This window comes from Physeter macrocephalus, chromosome 9 (assembly GCF_002837175.3).
Source record: "Physeter macrocephalus isolate SW-GA chromosome 9, ASM283717v5, whole genome shotgun sequence".
NCBI lineage: Eukaryota > Metazoa > Chordata > Mammalia > Artiodactyla > Physeteridae > Physeter > Physeter macrocephalus.
The window spans coordinates 19,944,821-19,960,508 of NC_041222.1; the positions used below are offsets into that span (position 1 = coordinate 19,944,821).

Below are 15,688 nucleotides of genomic sequence, written 5' to 3' on the forward strand. Positions count from 1 at the left end.
GGAAATTCAGAAAAGCCCAGTGGAGAAAATATATTTCGATTATTTTTAGGCATATACTACAGATAGTGAAAACTTGAGAGCACAGTGCATTTCCTGTTTTATGATTTGATGGTAAAAATTAACAATATATTGTGTGTTTTCTCATGTTATTAAGTAATTTTAATAAATGTCATAATATTTTTACATGGTAAAGAGGTGTGGGGGGAAACACGTAACAAGGAAATGAAACAGTTTACTGTTGGATTCTTAGCAGCTTTCTATTTTTTCTCACCTTTTGAAGGTAATGACAGTGTTGGAGGACTGGAAATAAAGCTTCCCTTCTATCTATTCCTAATGACTAAAAGCCAGGCTTTAGTATTTTAATTGCCTCCACATTTATGTTTTTCCAGCACCTCCACAATGGTGTCGACTTCAGTTAGGACATTCATGTTAGAAAGGAGACTTAACTCATCTATAATAATAACACCATGAAATAAGGGGATGGAACACATAATTTTAAAAGAGGAACAATCAATTACACTTCAAATATATAGCATGTGTTTTCATTTTTCTCTAGATGTTTTATAGTTCTGTGGGTGGTTTTTTTTTTTTTTTTGCACTTACATATTTTTCTTAAATTTATTTGGTGTACAGTATGGGGTAAAGTTTTAGTCTTTTTTCAACACAATTAGTCAAATATGCAGGCACCATTTGTTAAATAGTTTAGTTTCTCTTGATTAGTAATGCTGCTTTATATCAAATACCAGTTCATTTAGGATATAAATAAACTTCTATATATGCCTACAATATTTCTGCATTCTCTGCTCTCTTCCTTTGGTATCTTTGTCTTTACCTGCACACTATCTGAAGTACTGTAGCTTCATGATCATTCTTGATATCTTGATATAGTGAGTATGTATTTCTTATCCTACAGCATTGTCTTGGGTATTCTTGACTCTTTACTCCTCCATAATATTTAGGATTAACTTGACAAATATAAAAAATCCAATTTCATTTTGTTTGGAATTATATTGAATTTTTAAAAATTGGGGCAAATTAATATATTTATTTAAAAATTCCCTAACATGAACAAAATAGAGCTTCACAATTTACTGTCTTTTTTTTTTTTTTTTGTGGTACGACGCGGGCCTCCCACTGTTGTGGCCTCTCCCGTTGCGGAGCACAGGCTCCGGACACACAGGCTCAGCGGCCATGGCTCACGGGCCCAGCCGCTCCGCGGCATATGGGATCTTTCCGGACCAGGGCACGAACCCACGTCCCCTGCATTGGCAGGCAGACTCTCAACCACTGTGCCACCAGGGAAGCCCCATACTGTCTTTTTTAAATGTCCTTTAATAATTTGATGTTTAATAGTCATTAAGTTTTAAATATTTTGGAATTTTTATCACAACCTATTTCTAACCTATTAATTATTTAATAGTATCTTTTAAAATTTCCAAATGTAAAAGATATTTTGGAAGGTTATAATTTCAACATTTATTTCTAATATTTTTGCATTGTGACTAGAGTTGAAGTTTGAATTATATTAATTCAAACTTATTGAGACTTGGTTCCTTTCCTAACATTGCATCAGTTTTTACAGATATTTCATTTGGGTTTTTAAAAATCCTCTAATGTTTTAATGCAAAGTTATATATGCATATGTGTGGGTATGTGTGTTTATTATTTCACCTATTAGTTTGAGACAGACACATTAAATTCTCCCTTTTTTTTATTGTAGATTTGTCTTTTTCTTGCAATTCTGTCAATACTGAATCTGTGGTGTAAGATTCATAAAGTTCAGGACTACTGTTTCTTTCTGATAATTTCCCTGGTAATGCTTTTTGCCTCAAGGTCCTTTTAGCCTGATTTAATCAAAGCAGTGGCTTTCTTTTGGTTGGTATTTGTGTGATTTATGTTTTTCCAACATTACTTCCAACTTTTGTCACATTTTAGGAATTTGAATTTCTCTTGTAAAGAGAATATAACTGGATTAGTTGAATTTACTGCTGGGATGAAAGATAATTTCACTATTAGAAAATGTGTTAATGTAATTCTTCACAGTATCAATCAACTTTTCTAACTGGTGCCTTTAACTATTTACATTCAGTGTGAATATTTATGCTTCTGATTCTTTGATCCTCATTTGGTGTTTTTTTTATGCTTTTAAAATTATCTTCCTTTTTAAATTAATTAGTTAATTAATTTTTGGCTGCGTTGGGTCTTCAGTGCTGTGCGCAGGCTTTCTCTAGTTGCGGTGAGTGGGGGCTACTCTTTGTTGCAGTGCGCAGGCTTCTCACTGTGGTGGCTTCTCTTGTTGCAGTGCACGGGCTTCAGTAGTTTTGGCACGCGGGCTCAGTAGTTGTGGCTTGCGAACTCTAGAGCGCAAGCTCAGTAGTTGTGGCTCACAGGCTTAGTTGCTCCATGGCATGTGGGATCTTCCCGGACCAGGGCTCGAACCCGTGTCCCCTGCATTGGCAGGCGGATTCTTAACCACTGAGCCGCCAGGGAAGTCCTTTTCTTTCTTTTTTTGTGTAGAATATTCATGCCTTCTATTGAATTAACAAAAATTTTTTTGCTCTCTTTTATTCCCTTAATAGGTTTAGAAGTTCTCTATCTCATTCCTATTGTTTTTGTGAGTTCCCTTAATTTTTTAATGATGCTTGTTTAACTTAACATAGTCTCTACTTACTATCTCTGCAACCCTTCTGAATAGTACAAGGACTTTAAAATGTTTATCTCTGATTTCTAACTCCTCACATTATCTTTCATGTTATTTATTTTTTAAATTTCATTTTTACCTCATATTTAAGTCCTCCAAATTATTGCTGTTTTTTTTTTTTAACAAGTTAGGGACAATTTGGATTTATCCACATATTTACCAGTTTCTTTGTTTACTTTGATATATTTTTTTCATTTGAGTACAATTTCTTTCTTTCTGAAGTTTGATGTGGGGTAAAATTGCTCATCTTTGTCTAAAAGTGTCTTCATTTTGTTTTCTCCCTTGGAAGTTAGTTTAGTTTGGTGCAGAATTCTAGATTTTTAGTTATTTTCCATGAACAGCATGAAGATATTATTCCACTGATTTTGGGCCTCTGTTCTCATTGATGACATTTCTACTCTATTCTTTATTTTTAAACATTTGACAATATAGGTATAACATGATATCAAAATTTAATGGGATTTTTCATCATTAAGAGAAGTCTATTCTTCATTATTTCTAAATAACAATAAATAGTCTCATAGAAATAGCATCAAGACACTCTTGACTAACTTCCATGATTCCCTACTGGACACTAACTTTATCATTATAATTCATTTAATATAAACATGTATATCAAGTATTGGTTTTAGGAAGTGATTTGGTTTGTTTTATAAATCATTACAGTTAAATATTGATTTAAAAACACTTTATATGTCTTAGACTTCGAGATATTTGGATTAAAAAATATAATTTTTATGGCTGTAGTCCAAAGGTTTAAATATCAAAGCATTATTTGTTCTTTGAGTACGTCATAAGTCTAGAATTATATAATGCACAAATAAAATGTACTTACTTTTGACAAATGCATGCACTTGTGTAATCTAACCCCATATCAAGATATAGAATATTAGTATAACCTTAGAAGAGTGCCCTTATGCCTCTTTCCAGTCTTTCCCTGCCTCAACTCTCCCAAAGCAACTACTTTTGTGATTTTTTTAAATACCATTGGTTACTCTTACCTGTATTAGAACTTGAGTATATACTCTTTATTCTTTTTTTTCCTGGGTTTTCTTTTCTTTTTTTTTTTTAAAGACATACAAACAATTGTACATAATTAATGTATACAACTTGATGAGTTTGGAGGTAAATATACACCAGTTGAAACCGTCATCACAATCCATGACACAAACCTATCCATCACTTCCAAAAATTTCCTCCCAACCTCTTATTTATTACTATTATTATTATTTGGTGATAAGAACTCTTAACGTAAGATCTATCCTTAGAAAAACTCAAAGTATACAATACAGTATTGCTGACTATTGGCACTATTGTCAGTGTATCTCTAGGACTTACTCATCTTGTATAGCCAAAACTTTGTACCCTTTGATTAACATCTCCCTGTTTTTCCTTCCCTCTAGCTCCTGGCAACCACTCTTCTACCCTCTGCTTCTATAAGTTTGACTATTTTAGGTTCCTCATATACATTGTATCATGTAGTCTGTATTTATCCTCTCTGACTGGCTTATTTTGCATAGCATAATGTCCTCAAGTTTAATCCATGTTGTTGCAAATGGCAGGATTTCCTTCTTTTTAAAGGCTGAATAATATTACATTTAATTTTATACCACCACATTTTATTTATCCATTTATCCATCAATGGGCATTTAGGTTTCTAAGTCTTGGCTATTGTGAAATCGTTGCAATGAACATGGAAGTGTAGATATCTCTTTGAGATCCAGACTTCAGTTCCTTTGGATATATACCCAGATGTGGGATTGCTGAATCATATGTTACTTCTATTTTTAGTGTTTTGAGGAACCTCCATACTTTTTTCATAGTGGATGCACAAATTTACTTACCCACCAACAATGTACAATGTTTCCCTTTTCTCCACATCCTTCCCAACAGGTTATCTTTTTTTTCTTCTGATAATAGCCATTGTCACATGTGTGAGGTGATATCTTGTAGTTTTAATTTGCATTTCCCTGCTGATTAGTGTTGTTGAGCACTTTTTCATCTGTTGTATATCTTGTTTGGAGAAATGTCTATTCAGTTCCTTTGCCCAGTTTTTAATTAGATTATTGTTGTTTTTTGCTATTGAGTTGTAATTAATCCTTTATCAAATATGTGGTTTGCAAATATTTTCTACCATTCCACAGGTGGCCTTTTCATTTTGCTGATTGTTTCCTTTGCTATGTGGAAGCTTTTTAGTTTGATATAATCCCTCTTGTCTCTTTTTTGCTTTGGTTGCCTTTGCTTTTGGAGTCATATCCAAAAAATCATTGCCAAGGCCAATATCCAGAAGATTTTTCCCTGTGTTTTCTTCTAGGAGTTTTATGGTTTCAGGTATTAGGTTTAAGTCTTTAATCCATTTTGAGTTGAATTTTATATATGGTATATGGTATAAGATAAGCATCCAATTTGATTCTTCTGCATGTGGATATCCAATCACTTGTTGAAGAGACTATCCTTTCCCCATTGTGTATATTGGCACCCTTGTCAATCAGTTGACTGTACATGTGCATATATGTATGTGTATTTCTGGGCTCTTTATTCTGTTCACTTGGTCCATATGTCTGTTTTTATGCCAGCACCTCTTGTCTCTTTTTTGCTTTGGTTGCCTTTGCTTTTGGAGTCATATCCAAAAAATCATTGCCAAGGCCAATATCCAGAAGATTTTTCCCTGTGTTTTCTTCTAGGAGTTTTATGGTTTCAGGTATTAGGTTTAAGTCTTTAATCCATTTTGAGTTGAATTTTATATATGGTATATGGTATAAGATAAGCATCCAATTTGATTCTTCTGCATGTGGATATCCAATCACTTGTTGAAGAGACTATCCTTTCCCCATTGTGTATATTGGCACCCTTGTCAATCAGTTGACTGTACATGTGCATATATGTATGTGTATTTCTGGGCTCTTTATTCTGTTCACTTGGTCCATATGTCTGTTTTTATGCCAGCACCATACAGTTTTGATTCTATAGCTTTGAAATATAATTTGAAATCAGGAAGTATGATATCTTCTACTTTGTTCTTCTTGCTCAAGATTGCTTTGGCTATTTAGGTTCTTTTGTGGTTCCATATTAATTTTAGAATTGTTTTTCTATTTCTGTAAAAACTCTGTTGGAATTTAGATAGAGATTGCATTGAATATGTAGGAACTTTGGGTAGTATGGACATTTTAACAATATTAATTCTTCCCATCCATGAATATGGAATGTCTTTCCATTTATTCATGTCTGCTTTAATTTCTTTCATCAGCATTTTATAGTTTTCAGTATACAAGTTTTTCACCTCTTTGATTAAGTTTATTCCTAAGTATTTTATTCTTTTTGTTGCTATTGTGAATGGGATTGTTTTTTAAATTTATTTTTAGATAATTATTATATAGAAACATACTGATTTTTTTTTACATTGATTTTGTATCCTGCAAGTTTGCTGAGTTTGCTTATTATGTTCTAACAGTTTGTTTTGGTGTGTGGAGTCTAGAGTGTTCTCCACATAAGGTCATTTCATTTGCAAACAGAGATAATTTTAATTCTTCCTTTCTTATTTGGATGTTTGTTATTCCTTTTCCTTGCTCTGGCTAGGACTTCAAATACTATGTTGAATAGAAGTGGTGAGAGTGGGCATCTTTGTCAGGTTCCAGTTCTCAGAGGAAAAGCTTTTAGTTGTTTACCACTGAGTGTTATTTTTGCTGTCCTCTTGCCAGTTTAAATTGGTTGTGCCTGCCTCAGACTTTGTGCTCTAGTTCTTTATACCAGAAAGACGGCAGGTTTTCTGTTAGAGTTTTATCCTATGTGGCATTGACTTCTCTTGGGCTAAAAGCCATAAATGTGGGCAACTCAACCCATAATTTTCCTTATTCTAAGTTTCAAAGTCTGTCTTGAATCTGCTGGCTTTTTTATATTAACTAATTCTTGTTTACTACTCTTCCCCACACCAAGTTTTCTTACAAAGCCTCTAGAGATAAGTGATGAAAGATACTAGTAACATCTAACATTTCTTTCTCTCTTGAATTAGGACTTGACAAGTGTACCTCTTTTTTATCCTTAGCTTAACATTGACAGGATACATATTATTTTTTAAAGTTATTAAATATTATAATGTGGATTATCTATTTTCGTCACAACTCTAATTGAAAGAATTTATATATAGTTTATGGGAAAATAGTGAAAAGGAGATAATACTATTTCCTATTATGTGGCCTTTTATTCTGTTTCATCTCATTTTTAAACATATTTCAGTTGTTTTTTCTTGAAAGTATATATTTGCTCTCAAATTTCTTCTGAGATTGGCAGTCTGAGAACAGTTTTTAGTCCTGTACCTGGTATGTAATTTTTTCCTCTCAAAAAGTAGGCTGCCTCATCAATCCATTTATCTATTTCCATCTCTAGTCCTGTTGGTTTGCTTTTCAAAGTGTATTTGTCTCACAATTAAAAACTTTTTTTCTTATAATGTTGAGACATTTGTTTCAACATTTATAAGAAATTTTTCTTATATAGAGTTTAACTTTTGTAACATATGTATAGGAGATATTGGAATCAAAGGTCAGGTCTTTTTTGCAGGATGTTATATTTTAAAATATCTTGAGAGTCTAATAATACTAGCTTCTAAATTTTCAACAGGTACTACATTAATAATTGTTTATGCAACTGAATTACCTCCATCAGAGAATATACCAAATGGAGTTACCCAGAATGTGGCAAGGCAATGTAAAATGGGAAACTTACTGCTTGGACTTTAATTAAGAAGTAACTCTTTCTAATAGTAGAATTTTATTACTACCCTCTCTACAACTGATAGCATAATAGAAAACATTGACTATGGTAGAGTACACAGAAAAGATGCCAAGCACCTAAATCAGTTTTGAGACAGAACTTCATCACAGTGTAAAAAAAGAAAGAAAGAGAAAAACAAAGACAGACACCTCCATAGCAATGGACAATATGTAACCAGTAATTTGCTGTCCATTCTAGAGAAGAAAACCTTCACAAAAATCATTTGATAAAGCCTATATATTAAAATGATCTTCATACATTTTCAAATGCAAAGAGAACTTATTTTCTCAGGATAAACCAGACCCTTACGAAGTAGTGATCAATTACAGCCATAGAGTGTGGAACAAGAAGCTCATGTTAACATGTAGAAGAATCAGCAGAGTCCGGAAAGAAAAGAGTACACTGGGAAAGTATAGACTGTAGTCCTTTAACCCCTGGCTTAGGGTTCCTACCAGTTATTTTAGTCATGAAGAGGCATAAATTTATATATGGATATACTCCAGAGTAAAATGTATAATGCTGTCCTACATTTGGATGTGGAAAGTTTATTCCACATCCAAATCCTATTTATGAACTACCGTTTATGTATCATTGATGTAAGTACTGGAGATCCACAGCAATGAACAAGAAAGAGTTGCTGCCTTCATGGAGCTTACCGTGGATAAAATAAGACAATAAATCCATAAAATGATAAATCTATAATGCAGTTTTACAGGAGTGATAAGTGCCGGGGGATTACGTTAAGGTTTTTCTGAAGAGAAACATTAGACATTTGAGGAAAGACCTATTTGAAATGACAGAGGGAAGCCTCGGAAATTCTGGGGGAAGAGTATTCCATATAGAGGGAACAGCAAATGTAAAGGCTTTGGCATGTTTGAGAAACAGCAAGAAGACAGTGAAGCTAGAGTCCAGTGAGCAGGTAGAAGGCAGGAGATGAGGTTATAGAAGTAGGTGGGGGTCAGATCATGTGGTAAGGAGCTTTAATTTTAAGTATGTTGGAAAACATTTGTAGCACTTTAAGAAAAGTATGACATAATATGATTTACATTTTAAAAACAACACTACAGCTGCTATGCAGAGAATGGACTGTAGGAGAACAAGTGGAGTGGAAGCAGATATATAATTAATTTGAAAACCATTACAGTAGTATAGATGAGATGACTGTGGCTTGTACTAGGGTGGTAGCGATGGAAGTGGTCAGATTTAGACTAAATGTGAAAATAGTATTAACAAGATTCTTGGTGGATGGGATGTGAGTTAAGGATGCTGGCACTTTCCAAGAAGGGAAGAATTGAGGAGAAGTAGTTTGGGGTTAGAGAGAATCAGGAATTCTGTTTTGAACATTCTGTATTTGAAATGCCTGTTAGAACAACACATCAGGGCTGGAGATAAACACATATGAGTCACATTGCTATAGATTAATATATTTGTTTTTAATTTCTGTCAAATTCTGAATTAAGTATAGGGAGTATATCTCTATTTAACTGAATTAGGTAGACCATGCCTGATCTATTGTAATCATGATTCTGGTGCACAGAGTGGACAAAATCAGATATGCAACATCTTCTAAGGGAATTCTGTCTTTACCAGGCTCATTGCTAGAGGTGTGTGTTAATATGTAAAGAATCATACTGGCTATATTCTGCCAAACGACAATGTCTGTTAAAAAATTAAAAACAGGGCTTCCCTGGTGGCACAGTGGTTGAGAGTCTGCCTGCCAATGCAGGGGACACGGGTTCGAGCCCTGGTCTGGGAAGATCCCACATGCTGTGGAGCAACTGGGCCCGTGAGCCACAATTACTGAGCCTGTGCGTCTGGAGCCTGTGCTCTGCAGCAAGAGGGGCAGAGATAGTGGGAGGCCCGCGCACCGCGATGAAGAGTGGCCCACGCTTGCCACAACTAGAGAGAGCCCTCACGCAGAAACGAAGACCCAACACAGCCATAAATAAATAAATAAATAAATAATTAAAAACATTTTACAAAAAAGCAAATTGCAGTGATCAGAAGAATCAATATATTGAATTGAAGCACTTTTACCAGAGAATGGTAAAAAAAATTCCAGAACATCAGTTTGGAGCAAATTCTGAGAACAAAAAATTAGGAACATGTAAATGCTCCTCAGAAATAATTGGTGAGGTTACTGGAATGTTGAAGTTATGCAGAATAGAGGTTAGATTAGTGTAATTTAGTTATTAAGAGAGAAAAGAACTAAAGACTGGAGAACTTGGAACCACTTAAATAACATACCATATGTATATATACGCACACATGTATAAATACACACACACACGTATTTATTTATTTTTAGCCTCAAAAATGTGAGTAGAGGGAGATGTGAAGTAAGGGGATATATTAATTAGGATTTATATGGTTGTAAGTGGTAAAATCCAACTAAAATTAGTTTTGCATAAAATACTAATTTGACTCATAAATAAAATGAACACTGGTGACTCTGATTTTAGCCATAGCTGGGTTCAGGAGTTAAAATGACATCATCAGGCACATTCTCTATCTCAGCTCTAATCTCCTTGATTAGATTCTGCCACATATTGGCAAAGATGACCATCAGGAGCTCAGGGTTTACATTCTTCCAGTTTAGAGATCATTGCACAAAGAGCACCCTTTTTTCTGACACTGGGGTAGCACTTCTGGGATTGAGTCTGATTACCTTGACTCAGGTCGGTTGCTATACTATACAAGTCACCATGACTAGAGGAATAAAAGTCTTTTTTATGAGAGTTATTTTATACTTTTAAGAAATAATTTCTGTGCCATATAGAATGTTTTAATATGAAAATATTATGGAATATTTTATAAAAACATTTTATCAAATTAAAGTAGTCTGTTATTCTAAATTGTTAAGGGTAGAATAAAACTATGGAATCATTATTACTTATGCATATATATGCAAGAATCATAAATAAGTATATCCAAACTATATACTAAAGTGATATGATTTATTTCACGGATTCATGAAATTCCAAATTAATATTTGAAAATCTATCAATGTAATGTACTAAACAACTAGGCAAAAAACAAAACAAAACACATGGTCAGATAACAAGATGCTAAAAGGCACTTAATAAAATAACAATACTCATTCTTGGAAAAAATTAAAATCTCAGTAATACAGATATAGGAGGATACATAATTTAGATAATAAAGATTGTCTTAAAAAATTCTTTGGCCACATATTCAAAATGGTGAAACTCTGGAGTATATCCCTAAAAGTAGCCAAAGATTGGTATTAGCACTATTATTATTACTTAACATTTTCTCCCCTTAATGATCCACCCAATTGACTAGAATAAGAAAAAAATAATGACATTGCATGTCCTTTCATGTTTCAGGTTCAATCGTGATTTAAACAGTTACAACAGTTTTTTCTTCTAGGCTGCTGGAATTCTGGTTTGTGTTGGTTGAGGGTCAAGCAACACATGTGAGAAGACATACCCTTACATGTTATCCAACCAGTGAAAATAGTAATCTTGGAGAAGAGTAAAGGGAAAAGAAAATGGCCGTGGTATAGTATTAAATTAAAATAGGAAATTTCATAACTATAAAAATGAGCACAATTTGTATACATGTGGCTAGAAAAAGCCACAGCAAAATGTTAACTTGTTTTCTCTAGAATGTGGGACTTGGCTGAATTATTTTTATTCTTAACTTTTCCTCATTCTCCAAATTTTCTTTAAGGAATGTATATTTTATGACTGTAAACATCAGAAATATTAAAAAGTTTTTCTTTGAAGGAAACAGCGGCAAGGATTTGCAGAATTTTGTCCTCAGTTTTCATTAACACCCAAGAAAGGGTTAAGAACAGTTAATGGAAAGGAAATTGGAGAGATTTTTTGCTGATTTATTACATAGGCTGACTTAATGCCATTTAATGTTTCGATTTCAAGCAATCACTTCACAAAAATATCCACCCTGAGCAGACACACTGACATAGTCTCAATTCTTGGAACAGGATTCTAGAGTCCACCATTTAGAATGGCCCAGGTGGGCAGTATAGGTAGGATGCACTTTATGAGGCATTCAGTCATATTACACAGTAAAAAGATAAGGCAGAGGAGATACCCATGGTGAGGAGTGTGGGGGATATTAGTGATAACTGTTACCTTGGCTTCTTTATTTCTGCCAAAAGGAGGTAAAATTTCAGCTTCTTGGCTCTCTGTTTTTTGTCCATCTCTCTCCAAAGGATCAGACCTTAGATTGATGTTCATCTTTGGACATCACCTATAGAGGGGAAGCAAACTCTGCTTGAGGACTTGGATCATGAAGCATTCACCCTTCTCGCTATGTTTACCAATAAAAGAGAGTAGTAGTTGTTTGTAAAGCACAAGTACTCACCCAGACTCCCTGATTTTAACCCGAGGAACCTCTTGAAACAGGCTGTGCCTCAGTCCCCTCAGAAGGAAATCAAATGCACTAAGTATTGCATCCTGTCTCCCACATCAGTTATTTTTTTCCTCCTGTTTATGAAACAATGTATTCTTCGTGATATCAGACATCGCTGGTGCTAGATCTCCAGTGCGTGTCCAAATTTCTGAACGCTGAAATTGCTAATAATGAGCAATAGTGCTCTAGTTAAAAACTCTTCTCATTTTCCTACATGGTTTTGAGAATTTTCTTGGGTTTTCTCATTCACATTTCTGTGTGGAAACCAAGAACACTTTTCTGTTGCTTGGAACTTCAGTGAGCTAGGCTACTGCTGGGATTGATTCACCTAGTTCGTGTTCTTCATGCTCTGACCATCTCTGGGCTGTGCTAGAGTATGGTAGTCCTGTGTCTCTGGAAGCCTAGTGTGCCTCGGTCCTCTTACTCCATTGTCGCCTTAACTGCTGATAAAGAGAAGCACTACATATTATTGGAAAGCACTTGGCTTGGAGGACCTAAACTTCAATCTTAGCTCCTTGGCGTATTGGCTGTACAGACTCGGGCAAAACACTATCTCTCAGCGTGATGTGTCATTTAAAATGTGGCCTGTGTCTCTGGAAGCCTAGTGTGCCTCGGTCCTCTTACTCCATTGTCGCCTTAACTGCTGATAAAGAGAAGCACTACATATTATTGGAAAGCACTTGGCTTGGAGGACCTAAACTTCAATCTTAGCTCCTTGGCGTATTGGCTGTACAAACTCGGGCAAAACACTATCTCTCAGCGTGATGTGTCATTTAAAATGTGGGGGGCTACCCTGGTGGCGCAGTGGTTGAGAATCCGCCTGCCGATGCAGGGGACACGGGTTCGTGCCCCGGTCCGGGAGGATCCCACATGCTGCGGAGCGGCTGGGCCCGTGAGCCATGGCTGCTGAGCCTGTGCGTCCGGAGCCTGTGCTCCACAACGGGAGAGGCCACGCCACAACAGTGAGAGGCCCGCGTACAACCAAAAAAAAAAAAAAAAAAAAAAAAAATGTGGGTAATGGTACCTATGTCTAGGGTTATTTTGAGGATTGGTGTAACATACCTGAAAGTTCTTGGCATAGATTGTATGCACTATACATGTTAGTTTAATCTCTACCCCTAGGCTGGTATTCTTTCATTTTCCATGACAAAAGACAGCGACTTATTTAAATTATGTTCATGTATATCCATGGTATTTTCTTTTCTTCATGGTAGGTTTTTCGTTGTTGTATTAAGCACTTTAAAAATAAATCACAACAGTGAGAGGCCCGCATACCGCAAAAAAAAAAAATAAATAAATAAATAAAAATAAATTATTCATAATTCCCAGTTCCCATTCATCTTTTCCTTTCTGGAAATATCTCTTCTCAACTTTGTCCTTATGTTCCCTATTACATCTTCAGTACAGGATCCTCAACTTCACCAGCTGCAGTAGATAGCATGGCTAATTGGGATTTCAGTTTTCCAAACAAGGAAAACATTCTTTCTTTTTCATCAGTGTTTCACTAACTTCTTGTGACACTTGCTGCTCGTCCTCAGTGAATGACTTCTTAGTTTTCCTCCTAGAGCTATAGCCATGCTCTAGGACTCACAGCCAAGTATCCCACAATCACAGATGACTATTAGTAATGGTGAATGAGAGGAAAAAATAAAGCTTTCTGCCCAACAGAATGTCATGTTATAAATTTGTATGCAATAGTAAACTAACATGTCACATAAATACTTTCCTACCTCTGAGCCCTAAATATTTCCAGAGGCCCCGCAGTGGTTCTGATAGCCAATTTAAATCCTCCTTTGTTTTCTTCTAAGAGACTCTATAATCCCAGAAGTAATTTCAAGTTGAATCTTTAAATAATATAGAAGGTAGTAACTTTTAGATACATTAGGGTTGATGTCTCAAAGAACTGATTGTACCTAACTTACTAACATTAATTTCCCTTCTCCTCTGAATTATTATTTCCCTGGTTATACCAATAATACATATTCAGTACAGAAAATGTGAGAAGCTCAGGAAAACCCAAAGGAAGAAATGAAAGTCATTCATAATTATAGAATAAATATTAATATTTATATATATCTATTTATATACTATATTTACACACCTGAGAGCACATTGTATTTCTTGATTTACTACCTGCTTTTTTATAATGAACAGTATAGTGTATTTTCCCATATCATTTTACTAGGTAATTTTAATTAATTTCATAATAATCTTTAAATGGTAAATAGGAAAAAGCATGTAAGAATGGAAAAGAAACAGTTTTTTGCTGGATTCTCAGCAGCTTTTCACTTTTTTTTTTTTTTTTTCTTTTTGAAGGTTGGAGGACTGATATCAGAGATTCCCTTCATTTTATTCCCTGTGAGTAAAAGCCAGTTCTCATTGTCAGAATGTATCACAAAGCCCATTTTATAGAATGGAAGATCAGTGTGATGCACAGTTTTTCTTTTTCAGGTGAAGCAGGTATAAGGGTGTGGTAACCAAAGCTGTGGATGCACAGCCTCAAGGAATGTCCAATACCCTCCTGCCATTTCTTCCCAACTGTCCCCTCTCACTCCATTTATCTTCTATTGACTTTCTGTCCCCTGACCCTGCTGTGCACTTCCATATCTTAGTGTTTTAGCTCCATCCACACTTATATTCTTCCAGCACTCCTGAATTGTTTTGGCCTTAGTCAGAAAATCACAGTTCTATTTGTATTTTAAGATCCAAATATGTGCCAGGCCCTCTGCTCAATTTTGATGCCAGGTGTATTTACTCAGTGTTGCGGGATGCACAAAGGTGAAAAAGACTCTGCCTGTTGATCAGGGGACTAGCAAGGTTTCAGAAGAGCCTGTTGGAGTAAAAATATTTCTGTGACTATTTGCGGAAATGGAATTTTCCACAGGTATTGATGTTTTGCTTTAGCAGGCAGTACTGTGAGAGGAGTCAGATTCCAAACTTGTCTTCTCTGAGGTGGGCAGCAACTGAAATCTCTGTTCAGGTCTTTTAGCCTTAACTCTGCTTATGTGTAGTTTAGCGATCAGCCAGTATTGGGGCAGGGTTTATATAGAAATTTGGGGCTCCCACTCCCTGGCTGTATTTGACTGTGGTTTTCTTTTCTAGATTTCAGCTGCTGTGGTCTTCCTGAACTCTGTCCTCTGTTTCTTCAAGTCAGTAAGATTGAAGTTTACCATCTGAATTTTAGGCACCTTGTAGTGGTGGTGACTGTCCTTCCCTTATCTTAAAATCCCTAAAAGGGAAACTCACCCAGTGCCATTCCTTCTTATAAATGTTGACTGCCCCCATTTCATTTTCTGGATGCTTTTGGCCACTTCAAGAAGGTTTTGTTTTATTTTTTTATTGCGGTAAAAACTAACGAGATATAACCCCGCTTAACAAGACTTGAAGTGTACACTACAGTATTGTTAACTATAGCACAATTTGTACAGCTGATCTCGGGAACTTATCCATTTTCAATATATATGAAACTTTTAGATTCTTAGATGTCCTTTGGGGTTAAGAACCATGGTTAGAGAATGTATCCAGGAGAGGAATTTTTGTGTCATAGTTTATACACATATTTATCTTTTTTGTAATTTTTTTGTTTAATAAAAAAATTATTGGTTTGATTTGGGATATATATTCATCTTTACTAATTTTCCGAATTTGTACCTTAACAGAAGTGTATGAGGGCCCCTTTTGCACCATATTCTTGTCAATGCAATCTAATCTGGTTAGTTTGGAGAAGAATTCTTTCAGCCTCACATAACAATGGATATCATTTGAAGGGTGTTGGAAATTATATAAGATAGACATGAGAAACACTCTGCCTGAAGATAT

The 15,688-nt window shown here is 35.1% G+C and overlaps 1 long non-coding RNA gene across 1 annotated transcript in view; it reads left to right on the plus strand.

Moving 5' to 3' along the window:
- The window catches only part of LOC114486857 (uncharacterized), a 38,219-nt gene extending 22,841 nt beyond the window's left edge, over positions 1-15,378 (plus strand). Inside the window, exons 2-3 of the long non-coding RNA XR_003681177.1 lie at positions 14,186-14,227; positions 14,972-15,378. This is a non-coding gene — a long non-coding RNA (uncharacterized lncRNA). The remainder of the gene's footprint in view (positions 1-14,185; positions 14,228-14,971) is intronic.
- The last annotated feature ends 310 nt before the right edge of the window (positions 15,379-15,688 follow it).